Source organism: Ursus arctos, unplaced genomic scaffold (assembly GCF_023065955.2).
Source record: "Ursus arctos isolate Adak ecotype North America unplaced genomic scaffold, UrsArc2.0 scaffold_4, whole genome shotgun sequence".
Taxonomy (NCBI): Eukaryota; Metazoa; Chordata; class Mammalia; order Carnivora; family Ursidae; genus Ursus; species Ursus arctos.
The window spans coordinates 54,501,472-54,520,556 of record NW_026623056.1 but is presented as its reverse complement, the minus strand read 5'-3'; the positions used below and the strand labels follow the sequence as shown (position 1 = coordinate 54,520,556).

Here is a 19,085-nt window from a genome sequence, read left to right as displayed (position 1 = left end):
TGTACATATGTATGTATTTCGAAATGAGTACCCTCATATTAAGTGAGTATGAACAAATCTCTCTTTCAGAAAGAAAAGAAAAATATTTAAATTTAGGGTGATCTTTTTCTTGTTGTATATTATCCAGGCCCTCAGACATCCCCCTCCTGGAGTACATGTTCTGTAGTATTGCTTCCTTTTGGATATGGATGGGACCTGTGAGTAGATTGGATGTCACTCCTGCGATTAGGTTACATTATATTATAAAGATGAAGGGAATTTTCAGGTGGAATTAAGGTTGCAAATCAGTTGACTTTGAGTTACTCACAAGGACTTATCCTGGGTGGTCCTGATCTAATCAGGTGAGCCTTTAAAAGAGACTGGGCTTTTCTAACGTTAGAGAGATTTGAAGCAGCAAATGTTCTCTTGTTGGCCTTGAAGAAGCAATTGCCATCTTATAGAGAAGATAACATGAAAGGGGCAACAAGTGGCTTGTTAGAACAACACCTGGGTGACAGCCAGCAGTAGAGCAGGGACCTGTTTCACAACTGCAAGGAACAAGATTCTGCTAAGAACCAGTGGGTTTAGAAGAGGACCTTGAATCTCAGATGAGAACACAGCCCCAGCCAACAGACACCTTGATTTCATTCTGTTAGTCCCTGAGATGCCCCAGTTAACCAGTGTCCAGACTCCTGAAAACTGTGAGATGAGAAAGTTGTATAGTCATAAACTACTAAGTCCGTAGTGATTTTTTACATAGCAATAGAAGACTAATACACTGGGCTAAGAAAAAATTTGAATCCATCATTTTCTTCTTTACATAAGAAAAAAAAAATTCCCCCACCCCTTTAAAGTTAATTATGTCATCTTGGGGGTGTTTTGATTTCATCCTGTATCTTCAAAGTCATTGTGTACTCATATCTCTAAAGAACATTTAACCATACCAGACAATATAAGATAATCTTATATATCTTCCATGTCTCTCTTTAATTATCTCTGAAGCTTGTGCTTGGTTTGGCAGCACATATACTAAATATCTCTGAAGCTTTATCTAAAAGAGTTGTCTATCTATAATTGCTTTCTGAAATTTACCTTCTGTCATTCACTGCAAACTAGCTTGCACCCATTAATCTACAGACACATTATTGCTGTGTTGATGTTCATAATATTATTGCTAATGAGTCCAGTAGAGTTTTCAGTTCTTTTCTTCCTTGACCACTCAGTAGCATTAATGCATTTATTTTTCAAAACAGTTCTTGTGGCTTTCATCACATTTCACTTCTTCTCATTTTCTGATTTCATCCCTGACTATTTTTTCTTTTTTGGCATTAATTGTTGGTATTATTCAGGCTCCATTTGTCAGCTTAAATAGTATCCCTGAACAATCTCCTTTACTCCCTTTATTTTAATTGCCATATATATGCTGATGATCAGTCTCTGGACCAGATCTTTCTTCTTTGCTCCAAACCTGTGTGTCCAGTTGTCTATAGGATGCCTCCATTTGGATGGCTTAGGCATCTTTAGTGCAATATACATAAAGTTCAATTCATATCTTACATCCTGATTTGGTTTTTTACTACAGGATCCTATCTTAGTGAATACAATCTCCCTGGTTACCCAATTTAAGGGACATGATGTTTTCTTAGATCTGCTGTTAGGCTTCTCCCTTTCCCTTATCTCCATATTTATTCATTTACCACATTCTGCTAGTCCTACTATATCATATTTATATCCACTTTTAAGTGTTTAGAAGACACCAGTATCTCTTTTCATATTCTGTAATATCCTCAAAGCCAGTTTCTCTTTTCAATCTAATTGATCTGTTTCTCTGCATTGTGCCCAACATAATCTTTATAATGCACACATGTGACTATATCACTTCCCTGCTTAAAACTTGAAGGACCTCTTTTCTTCTGGGTAGAATCCCAAACTCTTTAACAGAGTACACAATCCTTTCATCATCCTTCTATCTTTACTTGTACCACCCTCTTCCCCACTGCTGTCCACAACCTTTTCTGCTGTCCAGCTCCTTGCCTCCAGGTCTTCTCATTACATCTTCTCTGCTGGGAAACTTCCATGTCCACCTCACTTCTTTCAGTTGATACAGTTACTCCTTACTCTGATCTGTCATACATACATTAGGTTCTTGTCTTTTGTACATCATAGCACCGTGTCCTTAGATTTCAAACTCTGTTACAGTAGAGTGACTTTTCTACTCTTTCAGACAATAACTTCCTTTAGGGTGGGCCTGTTTCCTTTTCATGGTTGAAACCTGGTGCCTAACACAGCATAAACATTTTAGGAAAAGATGATTGATTTTCCAAATTATAGCTAACTTTTATCATACCATTGAAATGTATTAATTAATGTACAGTATTACCTATATAGTGAATTTTCTTGTTTCAATGACAAATATCCCATATATAAAATTATATTATAAATTTTACTCATATAATATTTCCTAAAAATGAAATATAAGCAAATTTAGGTTAAAAAATTTTAAGGAATGTTTCTTCTATAGTCTGCTTATATGTAAACTCAGTTCCTGGTTGTTTTTTGTTTTTTGTTTTTTTTTTTTTTTTGGTCTTATTAATGCAAGTGTAGTACCTTATTCAACATAGTACTGGAAGTCCTAGCCATAGCAATCAAATAAGAAAAAGAAATAAGAGGCATCTATATTGGTAAAGAAGAAGTTAAACTATCACTATTTGCAGACATGATACTGTACAGAGAAAATCCTAAAGCCTCCACCAAAAAACCTTACCAGAACTGATAAATGAATTTGGTAAAGTTGCAGGATAAAAAATTAATATGCAGAAATCAGCAGCATATCTATACACTAAAAATGAAGTATCAGGAAGAGAAATTACACTGTTTTAATTGCACCAAAAAGAGTGAAATACCTAGAAACAAACTTAACCAAAGAGATGAAAGACCTATACTCTGAGAACTATAAAACACTGATGAAAGAAATTGAAGATAATGCAAACATATGGAATGCTCATACATTGGAAGTATTAATATTGCTAAAATGTCCATAGTATGCAAAGGAATCTACAGATTCAATGCAATCCCTATTAAAATACCAACAACATTTTTTCACAGAACTAAAACAAATAACACTAAAATATGTATGGAATCACAAATGACCTCAAATAGCCAAAGCAATCTTGAGAAAGAAAAACAAAGCTGGAGTATCACAATTCCAGATTTCAGGATATACTACAAAGCTGTATTAATTAAAATATTATGGTACTAGCACAAAAGTAGATATATAAATTAATGGAACAGAACAGGGAGCCTAGAAATAAACCCATACTTTCAGGTTCAATTAATCTATGACAAAGAAGATAAGAATATGTAGTGGGGAAAAGACAGTCTGTTTAATAAATGGTTCTGGAAGAACTGGATAGGTACAAGTAAAAGAATGAAACTGGACCACTTTTAACACCACACACACATACACACACACACACACACCAAAAAACAAAAAACCTCAAAGTGGATTTAATACCTAATTATGAGACTTGAAACTGTATAAATCCTAGTAAATTCTCTGACATCAGCTATTGCAACATTTTCCTGACATGTCTCCTGAGGCAAGGGAAAGAAAAGCAAAAACAAACTATTGGGAGTACATCAAAATACAAAGTTTTTGCACAGCCGAGGAAATCATCAACAAAACAAAAAGTCAATCTACTGGATGGGAGAAGGCATTTCAAATGATATATCCAGTATAGGGTTAATATCCAAAATATATAAAGAACTTCTACAACTCATTACCAAAAAAAACCAAGAATCCAATTAAAAAATGGACAGAGGACCTGAATAGATATTTTCCATAGAAGACATACAGGTGTCAACAGACACATGGAAAGATTCCCAACATCACTAATTATCAGGGAAATGCAAATCGGAACCACAATGAGGGGTGCTTGGGTGGCTCAGTTGATTAAGTGTCCAACTCTTGATCTCACTTCAGGTCTTAATCTCAGGGTTACTTGAGTTCAAACAAACAAATAAACACCACCAAGGAGATACCACCTTATAGATGTTAGGCTAAAATAAAAAACAAGAAATGACAAGTGTTGACAAAGATGTAGAGTAAAAGGAACCCTTATACACTGTTGGTGGGAATGTAAATTGGTGCAGCCACTGTGGAAAACAGTATGGAGATTCCTCAAAAAATTAAAAATGTAAATACCGTATGATCCAATGATTCCACTATTGGGTGTTTACCCAAATAAAATAAACACACTAATTTGAAAAGGTATTGACACTCCTATGTTTATTGCCAGCATTATTTGCAAAAGCTAAGATATAGAAGCAACCTAAGTGTCCACAGATAGATGAGTGGATAAGGAAGATATGGGATAGATAGTAGATAGATAGAGAGATAGATTTAGTAATATTACTCAGCCATAAAAAAAAAAATGAAATTTTGCCATTTGAGACAGAATGAATGCACCTGGAAGGTATAAGTCTAAGTAAAATTAGTCAGAGAAAGAAAAATATCATATGATTTCACTCATGTGTGGAATCTAAAAAAAACCAAAATAAACAAAAAAGCAGAATCAGACCTATAAATACAGAGAACAAACTGATGGTTGCCAGAAGGGAGGGATGGGGGGCTGGGAAAAAAGGGTGAAGGGGAGAGGGAAATACAGGCCTTCAGTTATAGAATGAACTAGTCACTGGAATAAAAGAGCATAAGGAATATAATGATATTATAACAACGATATATGGGGACAGATGGTAGCTACACTTGTATTGAACATAGCATAATGTATAAACTTGTGAATCACTATGTTGTACACCTGAAATTAATGTAACATTGTTTGTCAACTATACTCAAATAAAAAAAAATCAAGCAGCATTAGTGAAGCAAATTCAATAGTATGTACATTTTAAAGTTTTATTTGCATATCTATGATTTAAAAGTATAAAGCAATGATTTTAATAAAACAATCAATACAGAAATAATTTCTGTTATGATATTGCTTGTTTTTCAATTTATGTGCTTTATAATGTAATCCATCCATATTATCTTAAAAAGACTACATGTATGCTAATATATAGAAAGGAGATCATTGAAGTAATTATCTAGATTTTTTTAAAGGTTATTTATTTATTTAAGTAATCTCTATACCCAATGTGGGGCTCAAACTCACTCCAAGATCAAAAGTCCTGTGCTCTTCCAACTGAGCCAGCCAGGCACCCCTAGATTGTTAAAGTAAAACAAAACAATGAGGCAAACCATCTTAAATTTGAATTAAAATGGCAAAATTTCTATTTATACATTTTATTTTTCAATTTTACTTATTTTTTTGGAAAAAATAATTTTCTGGGGTGCCTGAGTGGCTCAGTAGGTTAAGCATCTGCCGTCAGCTCAGGTCATGATCCCAGGGTCCTGGGATCAAGCCCTGCATTTGGCTCCCCCCTCAGTGGGGAGCCTGCTTCTCCCTGTCCCTCTGCTTCTCCCCCACCAACTTATGCTTTCTCTCTCTCTCTCACTCTATCAAATAAATAATAAAATATTTTTAAAAATTCTATTTTCTTAGCCATCTAAAGTTGAAATCCCAAGCCAGTTTTGAATTCCCTCTCCTACACTTCCTGCTTATGTGTGTGCCCAAATTTATATCCAGCCTGCTACCAAGTTCAATAGTTTCTATCTCAGTATCTCAGGATGAATCCATCTGATTCCCTTTTGGCTTTCTCTTCCTCTATCTTCTCAATATAGCTCTTTCATAGTAACTTCCTAACTAGTCTTCTCCTCACTCAAATCCATCATATAAAAAGATTAGTTCTGTCATTTATTTACTGTAATGCAAAGATTTTCCATTGTTGAGTCAGGAAAAAAGTCCTCAAACTTGCTAGTCACGTGCCTGCATAACATGGCTCCCTACTATTTCATTAGCTACCCCTCCACTTCTTCCGTACATGAACCCAATAGGAAACCAAACCCACACACTTCAGCCAAACACATCCTATGCTCTCCAACCTTTATATTTTTGTTGTAGTATCTGCTAATTCTTCTCCATTTTCTTATCAGTCTTTCTAAAATCTTACACAAGCATCTTTTGAGAAAGCATCTACTTCACCAAGCAGTCCTTGATCTCCCAACTGAAGACACCAGTCCTTTGAATCACATCAACATTCTCTACCCTCTCACATCACTTATATCCTGATTATTAATATAGATATTTGTAGGGTTATCTTGTTAACAACCCTTTCCTCACACCCAGGAACTAGATCACAATCATCCTGAGAGAATAGTTTCTTTTTTTAATTTCATCCCCATAAAGCCTCATTTGGCATCTTATTTTTGTTTTTGTGGAAACAGAATTGAATTTTTGTTTATTGACATACATTAGAAGAAAGTATTCCATTTATAAAATGAAGTAGAGTGTTGAAATAAGGAGTGGAAGTAAAGAGCTGTTTAGTTAGGATCAAGTATATTAAGAAAATTTAGGGCTCAATTTAGGAGTTCTATTTTAGTTAGATTCATTTTTCTCTTTTAACCTTTCTTCATTTTTGCTATGTATGTCTTCATGTAGATATAGCAATAACTATTTCTCTTCCCTAATGTCAAAGAATTCTTCTTCTATTTGATTTTCCCCAGGGTTAGGCAGAGTGATTTAGAATAAACTAAATTTGACTTGAATCCTTACACATTTCTGAAAATGTCAAAGTTTTAAATTGCATACCTCTGTATAGGATTTGTGATGTCTTGACTTACTTCCACATTCTGCTTTGAGCAACAAAACACACCATGCTTAAAATCGAGCTCATTTGAAGAACACTGAAAGTAATGTCGGGAAGAAATATTACTCAATATCACTTCCTCTCAGAAAGATCTCAATATGCTCAACATAACTATCTGCAAACTTCTAGGCCAAGCAAATGAATGAAATTGCTATCAGTCAGTGAGTTCTCTAAGGGAGGGAGAGTGATGGTGTGAATGGAGGGTAAAGGCTCTATTATCTCTGTATGTTTGTGGGGTCCTTTCAGCAGCTGCACTTCATTTCAGAAAGTCATTTCATTAATGGCTTTTTTCGGCAGACATTTCCATAAAATACTAACCTGGACGCATTTAATCTTTACATTTTTTGGAGAAAACTGCTTAATTTGGGGCATGTTCACTTCTGTTGAAATGTTGCTGTTGAAAGCTGCATGTAGATCTTTTGAGAGCCCACATGCTTGAGTCTCTATTTTTAAATTTTCATGACAGCGTTTACACTCTCCTGAGCATGCAGGATCTAAGTTTCTACTGAAGCATGTAATTGCCAGCAATGACTTAGCACCCGCCATGTGGTGCCAAGTAATGGCAAGTGGAGGCAATGTCAATAAGAGAAAATTGGCAAGCTGGAGATAGCCAAGTGAGATACTCAGAGACTCACATGCTCTGGCAAACATTCCCCCTATTGCTAGTAGCACAAAAGAACTTTATTCACAAGGAATTTTATGTAATCTACAAGGTGCCCACACCAGAGAAAATAAAACGGCTGCTTTATTGTTTAGAATGAAGACATGGCTCCATTGATGATGTGTCCCACTTTTCTAAAACTATTCTCACTTACCCTGTCATTTTACCTCCTGCCTCCAGTACTTGATTTGCTCCTTTGGATTAGGACAATATCTGTAGAAAGCAGCTCTTAAAACATCTAGCTATGACATGGAAACCCTAGGAATGGGGTTGGAGGTGAACCTGTAATTTAGACTTTGGGATGTACAGGATTCACCCGAGGAAGTTATTAAAATGGCAGATTCCTGGGCTCATTCCTCAGGGATTCAGATTCAGTAGGTCTGGAATGAAGCCCAGAAATCTGCATTTTTTTCCTGAAGCACTAAGTCCTGGACTAGATAGGAAAGACACTGCGCTAACTTAAAAAACAAAAACTATCAGCTTCTTTCTACTCCAAATGTGATCTGTGGACCAGCAGGAACATCACCTGGGAGTATGATAGAATTGCAAAATCACTGGCCCCACCCCACTTGTTGAATCAGAATTTGCGTTTTGACAAGATGCCCAGGTGATCCCTATACCCATTAGACAAACACTGCTTTAGCAAACACTTTGAATTTAGTTACAGGTGCTTACTAGTTAGATTGGCTATTATTCTGAAGGAGAGTAGGACCCGGAAGAGGAACGTTTAGATGGAAGGGTGGGCTACAGCCATTAGGGCATTAGGTGGGAAGACGGTGGCAGAAGGCTCGAGGCATCTTGAGAACAAGCTGGGGTAGAACTGGCTATGAAGGTAAGCAGGGCAGATTTCACAATAATCCAGGGGCCTTTCTGTCTAGTATTAGAAAGCGCTAAACCATTATTACTTATTATTCTGTTAAAAATATTCTATGTAATTCATTTATACTTTGGATTTTGTTTTGATAAATTATTATAGTCTGTTTATTATGCTTTAATGCTTGATGGCTAGGACAGATAGACACTTTCTGAGTCCTCCTTATTTTGAAGTTTGTACAGACTGACACAGTCATAGTTGTTGAATAATTCAAGGTGAAAATATCAGATATTCTTTAAGTAGCTGTGATCTTTAGGCCTGTCCACAGATGTATTTGCCTGAGTCAAATGATCTCAAGATTAAAGTTTCAAGCAAATCATAGAAGCTATGTTCTCTGAATGAGTCTTGAATCTGGTGAAATGAATTCAGCTATTTTAAGCATCTATAAAGCAGAATAAATTATATGATAATAAATTAAATCACATAACCTAATGAATGTACTTCTTGTCACTTAGCAAGATAACTATTACAAGCTAAATACTAAAAGCTGTGTATTTAATTGATAAAAGCACATTTGCTGCATTAGAAATACATAAAGTTACCCTGTAATGTCACTACCACATAGAGTTCTGTCTCATTAATTCCAAAGAGACACTATGCAAGTTTTATGGTAATTTTGATACATTAAATTTCTTGGTGTTTTAATTTGGAATTTATAATCTTTTTTGCCAAATAATTATTTAACCTCACAAATGCTAGCTTTGTAATAATTAATTGGTATTTAATTATCGTATAGCCAGTAAAGTTATAATCTCTAAATGAAGTTTTATTCCATTTAAAATAACTGCTCGTTTTAATTTAATTTTTTTTTTCAGAGTAGTAGTGGGAGTTTTTATGCAGGGCATAATGAATTTGGTCATTCTTCCAAACTGAGCAAGCAAGTAATCTCCTTTCAAGGTTAGCAAGGGATTTAGGTCTCATTCTTGATGAAAAATACTCTGAAGTTTTATTTTCCTTCCATAAAATAAATCCAAATCACATACTTTCTTCCTTTGGGAACCCAAATAGAATAATTACTTGGTTTATGACATTATAATTAATGAGTAAAAAGATAAAAACATATGAAATCTAAGAGATGTAATTCTACTTGCAATGCACTGATCTAGAGAGTATTCTTATCCCTCAATGGAAAGTAGCAAGAATCATACATATTTATTTATTTTTGATGTATCATTCTTTCCTTCATTTCCATAATGAGAAGAATCACCTGGGGTACTTGTTTAAAATAGCACTTTCTGGGGCTTTCTGGGAGATTCTGATTTACTGGGACTGGGATAGGGCTGGGAAACACTGTTCTCATACTAAGAACCAGAAAACAGGAAATTCAGAATCGCTTGTGCTGAAGCAAGAGTACAGATCTGTGCTCTGAAACTTGGCTGCACATTAGAAACCCTCTTTCAAAAATCCTAATGGCCAAGGCACATCCAGACCAATTAGATCATAATCTCTAAAGTGGGATGCAAGGGTCAAAGTGTGTAATTTGGGCAGTACCTCATAAAGGGTGTAAAAACCATACCAAGTGGATATTTTCAAGGTGATAAAGTTATGGGGTCACTGCCTATTCACTGAGAGAACGTAAGAAAAAAAAATACTGAATTAGGAATCTAAGGTGGTGGTTTTAAAATTTGAACTTCTATCAGAATCACAGGGAAGACTAATTAAAATAGATTGATTAGCTCCACCCTAGAGTTTCTAATTAGTAGGTCTAGGGTGGAGCCCAAGATCTCGCATTTCTAATAAGTTCTAGGTGAAGCTTATGCTGTTGACCCAGGCAAACACATCTGAGAACCAATGTTCTTTTTTTTTTTTTTAAGACTTTATTTATTTGACAGTGAGTGCACCCACAAGCAAGTGGAGCAGCAGGCAGAGAGGGAGGCAGAGGGAGAGGGAGAAGCAGGCTCCCTGCTAAGCAGAGAGCAGGACATGGGGCTCGATCCCAGGATGCTGGGATCATGACCTGAGCCAAAGGCAGACACTTAACTGACAGCCGCCCAGGTGCCCCAAGAACCAATGTTCTAAGGGAAGAATAAGAGATGTCAAATGAGAGCATGGTGGGACCAAATTAGATTAAACTCAATCTTGGGTAAAATGTTAATCTGCTAGAATACCTCCTACATCGGATTCTAATAAAAAGAGCTAAGTGTTATAGAGTACCTACTATGTGCCAGATGTTGTTCCAAACATTATGTGTGTGTGCATATATACAGATAGATAGATAAATGCAGTCATTTATTTTTAAAAATAATCCTACATGACAGATGTGCCATAATGATTTCTTTTTAAATGGACTCCACAGCTAGTGTAGGGTGGTGCTTGAACTCACGACCTTGAGATCAAGAGTTGCATGCTGAGCCAGCCATGCACCCCTGTGATGGCTTCTATTTTACAGCTGTGGAAGTTGAGGTACAGGGAGGTTAAGTAACTTATTCAAAGCAATGCAGTTAGTAAACGGTAGAGCTGAAATTGGAATCTAGATGGTCTGGCTCCAGGGTTCATGCAGTTAACCACTGTTGCACCAAGGGAGGTGAAGATGGACAAGATTTGTTCAAACAGTAGATGTTTGTAGGAAATTGAGAACCAACTAGCTTTATCTCTTTCACCATCTCCAAAAGGGAATTCTACAAAAATATTTTAGGAAACAAAATGTCTGGACCAGAAATCAAAGTAAAACGAAAGAAGGTAGCCAGATCCAGAAACAGCCTTACATATGTAAAAGTAGGAGAAGGACCAATTTGGGAAGGAGTCTAAAATATTATAGCTCAGTTGTGCCTTCCTGAAAGAGTATGGAAGGTAAATAAACCACTAGGGGTACATCCTACCACTGCAGAAAAAGACATGACATAAATGCTATTCAAGGGCTGAAACCTGCATCTACTGAGGAATAACCATGTCTGCAGAGCTTTTGGCTTTCGTCAGGCCAGCAAGAATACAGGCTTTGGCAACAGCTATTGCAGTTTCATTTTATGAATCTGTAAGGGTGATTTTCAGTTAGAAAGATGCCTGCACTTATTTTTTCATTCGACCATCAAGAATTTTCTACTCTATGCTCAGCATCTAGGCACTAAGGATTCGGCAGTGAACTAACAAGAGCACGTTCCTGTTGGGATGGTGCTTATATTCTAGTAAGGGGAGTGGTAACTCCTTTAATAAATGAAATACTTGTAATTTAGATGTTGAGAAAATGTTTTAGAGAAAAAGGGTGATGGGAGCATGCTGGGAATGGTGACAGTGTGTACGGTAGATGAGAGTACCATTTGCTTATATAGTCAGGGAAGTCTCCGATGAGTTGATAATGAACAAAAATCTCAAAGAAATGAAGTGTGAAGGGAAAAGAATAAATGAGACCTTAGAGCTCTAGAACTAGCCACCTGGTTTCACAAAATGAAACGCAGGTGCCCATGTCATGCATGGTTGGGCCCAATGACAATGCATTCCTTTTTTTACCTGAAGAAACCAATGTCCACAGGAAAAAAATAACCCAAACATGACTGTAGGCTGAATTTCCTGAGGACAAGGCTTACCTTCTCTACATCTGGCAAGTGGGCTGCATGGGTTTCTAGCCAATGTAATTCCTATGAGCTATAAATGGAGGCTAAGTGAAATGATAGATAGATGATAGATAGATAGATAGATAGATAGATAGATGATAGATGATAGATCGATCGATCTAGATATTCCAGGCTTTGCGTATCCTGGAAGAGAAGGAACTGTAGATAGTGGAGTTCAAAGTTTTGAACAGAAAATTCTCTATCAATTTGACCCACCAACATAGGTTTTACATAACATTTTACTGCTAATGTACAAGAAAGAGCAAGAAGATATAACATTATATGAACATATTACATTCTTTGACTCACTGAGCTGTGTTTTCACTGAAAATCGGAATGGGAAATTAAAACATTTCATATTTAAAATAGGTGGTGGTGGGATTTGAAAGGCTGGTTTAGTCAATTAAATACATTGAATATAAGAGGGTGAAGTGGGAAATGCACATATATTTCTTTTGTTTTGTCTGAATTCATTATCCTGGGACCAGGATCAAATTTGCACATGCCAGGAGAGGAAGGTATCATTGTGTCAGACATCCTATCCCAGCCACTAACTTTGGGCATATTTCTAAAGTACTTTGGGAGTAGGTAATAAATAGTTTTGTACCATAAAATCAAATAATCAAATTAGGGATAAGTGTGAATGGAATCCCACTGGCAAAGTGTAAAGATAGTCTGTGATTTTTTTTTTTTTTTACCTGCAAAATTCTATGATCTCTTCCTGGAAACAGGACATGGGAGAGACATTGGCATGTCTGTTGTTATTGTTTGTTTTATGGATAAGCATTAGATTCTAGCCAGAGAACCACACCATGGTGGGGAGGATATGGCCGAAAGCAGGTACTAAATGGAAAAGGTGGAAAGAGAGGCAAATGGGAAGTGTACCCAAGAAGGGATGCAGTTATACTATTCCCAAGAGACAGTCAGAGTATGAAAGTATTGCTCTTAATTCTCTCAGATCTCATGATGACGAATGGCTGATGTTGAGAGAAACCACTTGAATCGTTTTGTGCAGAGAAACTGTTAATTTAAGGGTTCTTCCTAAAAACATTTCTTTATAATGAAATTCTGTCACATCAACTTACTAGAAGCTAGCTGGAGCTACAGTTTGGCTTACGAATTGTAGCCTTTATTTACCACTTTGGGTTTTTTTCAGGTAGCCTACAAGAAATACTACCATGAATTGAAAGGGAGAATGTTACCCAAGTCTGAGTATATTTAAAATGGAGAAAATCAAACAGAATTCTCTGACTGCAATGGAATTAAATTAGAAATGAATAAAAATAAAATAATCAGGAAACCCCAAGTACTTGGAAATTAAAATATCCAATGTCAACAATATGTGTGATGGTTTGATCATTCTTGGCAGCCATATGCCAGGAGTTCTAAGAGATTTTAGGAGGGTTCAGTGACTAGGACAGGCTGGAATATGGAGGCCCATAATCATGATTAAAACAACCTGCTAACTTTGATTTCTGGCCAAATCTGAGTAACTATACCATATTTCCCTTCTATAAACAACTAGAAAAACAGACAATAGATGTGAAACTGATGTTTTCAGACATTGGACAAAAGGTAGCACAGTACTGTGATGAAAAAAAAAGGAGAATAAGCAAGATAAACCCTGTGATTGCCCTGTCTTTCTACCTAGATGCTCTTCTGTAAAGTGCTGCATACATATGTGTTTGTGGGGGGCGGGGAGGGTGAGGTATTGGGACCTGAGAAGAATATCATGGTCTTGCTAAGCTAAGAAGACAGAGATTGGAGTTGAGGAAGACTGAGTGGTTAGCATGTGCAGTGCAGAGTACTGGAGAGGAATGTAGAGAAGATTCTCTTTGGAACTGTTGGAGAGTACCAGTCTGGGCATGCATAAGTGAAAGTGCATGAGGCCAATCTAAAACTCTTGGAGGGTTGTAATTTGAATAATTTCCAGAATGTACACAGGCTGAAAGATGCTTAAACTCTGACCAGCCAGGTTGGAGCCACCTAAGAATATCTGGGGTGTTTAATTAAGATCCTAGAAGAGTCAAGCTTTGCTAGTAGACCGAGAGTAAAGACTATGCCTGACTAGTCCTGACAAAGCTTAAAGACAAGCCTTAAAAGGATAAAGCTGACTCACAAGTTATTTAACTACACCCCACAAAGTTTAACATTCTTTACAGAAAGACAGCAAAACCTGGAATAAGGATAAGAGTCAGAAACAGTTAAGCCAGAAAACGGTGAAATAACATTTTTAAAGTGCTGGTTAAATAGAACAAAATAAAACACATTATTAACCTAGAAATCTCTATCCCCTGAAAAGAATATTATTATATCCTTAACAAATGAAGGCAAAATAAAAATATTTTCAGACCAGAGAAAGGTTAGAGATTTTATTGCCAGAAGACCTGAATAAGAATTGTTAAAGGAAATTCCTCACGCAGAAGAAAGTGATGCCGGATGGCTACTCAGATTTATAAAAACGAATAAAGAGTGCCAGAAATTGTAAATACATGGGTAATTTAAAAAACCCCATATTTTTCTACATTAAAAAATTCTTTAAAATGTAATTCACTTTTGGAGTGCCAAGGGGGCTCAGTTGGTTAAGCATCTGCCTTTGGCTCAGGTCATGATCCCGGTGTCCTGTGATGGAGCCCCTCATCAGGCTCCCTGCTCAGGGGGGTGTCTTCTTCTCCCTCTGCCCCCGCCCCCAGTCATGCACTGTCTCTCAAAAAAATCTTTCAAAAATATAATTCACTTTTTAATGAAGTTATAACAATAACATCTATGAAAGCAACCACAGAGTTAGAGAAAATATTTGGTATACCCAAAAGAAATTCTGGGGTACTTTAGGAGTCTTTACTTTCTTTGGTACTCTACAGTTGGAACTCTAATTTTGCTACTGGTATGTGATCACAGGGAGGAGTTTATAATCAAATGTGGGGATCTGGTAGCTCTTTCTGCCCATGGGTCCTGTGTCCGGGCTTTACTAAAACCAAAATTTTGCCCCCCAAAACCCCCCCAAATGTAGGGATCTCTGTGTTATTGGCATTTTTATTATTTGAGTATCTCTAAGTATTTGTATAGTCCAGACTTTGGCAATTTTTTTTTTCTGTAAAGAGCCAGATAATAATATTTTAGGTTTTGAACACCATGTATTTTTGGTTATGACTATTCAAATCTGTCATGTGCAGTCATAGACAATATGTAAATGAATGGGCACAGACAGATTTGGCCTATGGCTATTGTTTGCCAATCCCTGGATCTCATTGTCTCTCCTGTGATGACTTTTATTGGGCAAAAGAGTTGGATGTAGTGGAGCTGAGAAATCAAAGAGGGGGTTAATTTCCTTTAAAGACTTCATAGGCAGTTATTTTATGTTCTATATCTTATATTTACATCTTCTGAAGTCACTGAGGAATCTAAAGCTGTTTTTTATTGTTTCAACTGACTTTCATTCATGGTAGTTTCTTTCATTGTTTATTTGTGTTAAGTTTTGATTGTGATTGTGGATTGTACTTAATTTGTAGGAATTTGGGGCCTGGATTGAAGAGGATTTGCATTTACTTCTGCTGGTCACCAAGGTATGTGAAGGATCTGGGACCATTTAAATTTTTCAGTTTGAGGTTTTCCCAACTGTGGGGCTGGTGAGCCCCAGGGTAAGAATAGATTTATGAGGGCAAATATCCAGGGGGGATTTTATTAGTAGTGTTTTTGTGGTGGTCTTCTTCTCCTTCTCCTCCTCCTCCTCCTTCTCCTCCTTCTCCATCATCATCATCATCATCATCATCATCATCATCATCATCAATCAGTCTTTTCCATCCAGAGCCCTGGCAAATATTGGTAAGTTACTTATCTTTTCTCTTCATTGCTCAATGGAGTTTTTCTGGTCAGTCCTTGAAGTGGACTAAAGTTCAGCTCCATTTTGCACCACCTCAAGCCTGGTCCCCCAATCCTTGTGCAGCTTCTGATCCTCACATTTTCCAAACAACTTTGTCAGTAATTACTTGGGAATGTCCATCTGCCTGACTCCTATATCTGTCTCTCACTTGCTTCTGAACTGAAATATGGAATATCAGTGCAATTTATTAGGCCCCCTAAAAGTCCAATGCTTTTAAATTTATGAACCACCTCATAATAAAAATGTTCATATGTGATATATATATATGTATGTATATACATACACACACACACACACACACATAAAATTATATATGTTGCACAAGTGCTTTGGAGACAAGCCATGGCTTCCTTAGAGTCAAGTTTTAAGGATTTCTGCTAACTATTAAATTATTTAAAGTTTGAGTGAGCTGTTTTGATTAAAATCAAATTCAAAATTAAATTTCATTACAGTATTGTAATTTCTGATGTTGAATAGAAGACTTGATATATAAATGGGATCTTGTGGGTATGTCGGGGTGGGAGAAATATGAAGAGTGATTAGAGGGTTTCCACTTCTTATAAATGGAAGTGGCATTATTGGCTTATTGTAAAATACTCTGGTTGCCTTGATAATTATGTGGTGTTATTTCCTGCTCTAGATTAGTTGATGGTTTGGAAGAACAATGATCAAGGAAAGGTTTATGCAATGTAGTTCCTTTTTCCATTTTTTGTTTATTGATGTCTATGAATTTTTTGCTTTAACAATGTGTTCTTGGGAATATACAGAAATGAAGTAAGGGTTTTCACGAGCATCCTGTCAGAAGAGAAATATTTCCACCAAATCAATAGTTTCAATAGAATATTTAGGATTGTATATTATATATTTAAACTACCTACAAGTATTTTCTCTATTAAGCAATCTGTCAAGACCCATATCAATATACATTTTTAAATGACATAATTAGAGTAGCATTTCAAAATGTCTTGATAATGGATTTTTAAAGAACAGTATTATGGTTAAATGAATTGACAATGGCGTGGGTTAGACTTGGTGAAGCAGTTTCTTTACAGAATAATTTTTCAGAAACTTTAAAATGCAAATATAGCATTGTTATACCTCTAAAATGAGGTATAACAAGCTGCATTTTTGTACTCCCATTTAAACATGAAATCCTTTTCTCTTGGTGCTTCTCCTGGGACAATAGATTTAAAACATATCTGTGTCTTTTTATACTGCTTTTCTTCCTATTTAAATATGAAAGAAAATTTATACACGTTTATGTCATGAATATTTATTCTTTTTCTTTATTAAATATAAAGAAATTTAAATAATTAGTGCTTAAAATGGAAACTATGTATTAAACATAAGAGTAAGTTGGTTTTCAGATAAATCTAAACGATCAGGGGACACCTAGGTGGCTCAGTCGGTTAAGGTCTGCCTTCGGCTCAGGTCATGATCTTGGGGTCCTGGGATAGAGTCCCTCATCATGCTCCTTGCTCAGTGGGGAGCCTGCTTCTCCCTCTGCCTGCCGCTCCCCCTGCTTGTGCTCTCTCTCTCGCTGACAAATAAATAAAATCTTTTAAAAAAATCTAAATGATCAGGATCACTAATTTAATAGGAAGAATCTGTCGTATCAGACCTCATTACTGTTAATCTTAAGTCTCTCAAAACAATTTGTGTGGCAGACATGAGGACCAGAATGCTCATTACCAAATCCCCAAGTGCCTAGAAATGCTCTTGCCTAAAACCTACATGTTAAGTGTGAACAACATGTTTTCCTCCATGGATGGGATTGAATGAGTGAAACCTGAAGTTGAAGATGCTAATTGCATATTTTAATACCATGTCTTCTGCAGTAACGATGTGTCATTTATTATCTATAAAGAAACTCATAATTAGGTTTAATAAAACTCAATAATTAAAAATTAAAAACGATCCTAAATCTTTTAAAACACATGACCAAGGTCTTTGAAAATGCTGTATCTTTTATGCCCACTGTCATGCAGCCACCAGGTGGTAGCCTGTATGACTATCTCAATTGATTTAGTTTATGGTATTACATATATTAATATCTAGGAAATTTCAACCAACTTTCCTCTTTTGAGAATGTTTATCTAGTATCTTGACAAGGGAGTATGTTTTATCTCCCCATCATATCGCATCTTATAAATAATACATTTAGTTTTAAAAACAAAAGAAAATGCATGTGGGGAGTGACTGGAATAGGGACCGATGCTCTTCTTTCCCACACCTTGTATCCTGGCTGAAGAGGGAGGTGGTCTTCTGGTTCACACTCTTCTGCAACTTTTCCCTTGCTCAAAACCTCATTGAACCTCCATCAGTCTTTCCATATCATACCTTTTTTTTTTTTTTTTTTTTTAAGGACTCACACGGGTGTTTTCTAGCATGGCCTTAACAGTTTGCTCCCTTCCCTTATTTACTAGGAAACTGGACCATGCACATAGAAGACATGGTAGCTGTAATGGAGGGGAAATGAAAAGAATCTGAGGACATTCTTCTTTGCAGAATTTTGGCTTTACTTCACTTTCCTCTAGGCTCCTGTCTTTGGCTTTTTGCTAGGAAGAGAGGCACTTGTATTCTTGCCCTTGGCAGAATACCAGTCAACCAACAATCTTCAGAACCCCAACGTAACGCTTCTGCCCTACAGTCAGCATCTTGTCCCAGTGACAGCAGCTGTGGCTAAAGCTGTCAGTTTGCTATTTCACTTCTCCTTAAATATGTTCTATAATACACATATATATGCATATCAAAGGCATCCATGTAGTTTTACCTTAAACTTCTATCATCTAATGAGTAACTTCTGTAAACTCAGGAAGGTAGGACTCCAAGGTAGACAATGGCCTGGAAATCTCACTTAAAAGTATTTATATATATATTTAATAAATATATAAATATAACATATAATAGTGTTCCATACAATTTTTTTTCTATCTTTTGTGGTATCCAGATACATAGAGAGGAATAGAGTATGGGTTTAAAAAGTAATCATACGTTGGGGTGCCTGGGTGGCTCAGTTGGTTAAGTGTCCGACTCTTAATTTCAGCTCAGGTGATGATCCCAGGGTTGTGAGATGGAGCTCCTTGCAGGGCTCTGCTTATGATTTTCTCTCTTCCTCTGCTCCCCCACTCACCGCACTCTCTCTCAAACAAATCTTTTAAAAAATCCTATGTTTATCTAGCATATTTAGTTAAAAATTCAAATTTGTAAACAAAAGAGCTTAAAAGGCTATTATACTTTTTCTGTTAATTTTTTTTATTTTATAAAGAATAAGACCAGGACACATATTTTTCATTGTTGTTCTTTTCCTAATGCAATGGTATCCCCCAAATCTGTAAGTAGCATACTTAATAAGATGTTTTACCTTCCAGTGACTTC

General features: G+C 36.3%; 1 protein-coding gene across 1 annotated transcript in view; it reads left to right on the top strand.

Annotated features, from left to right (window-relative positions):
• NSUN3 (NOP2/Sun RNA methyltransferase 3) overlaps window positions 1-19,085 on the top strand; it is a 449,969-nt gene that overhangs the window by 283,901 nt on the left and 146,983 nt on the right. Inside the window, exon 11 of the transcript XR_007188714.2 lies at window positions 15,337-15,390. The gene's annotated coding sequence lies outside the window, so the exon portion shown is untranslated. The remainder of the gene's footprint in view (window positions 1-15,336; window positions 15,391-19,085) is intronic.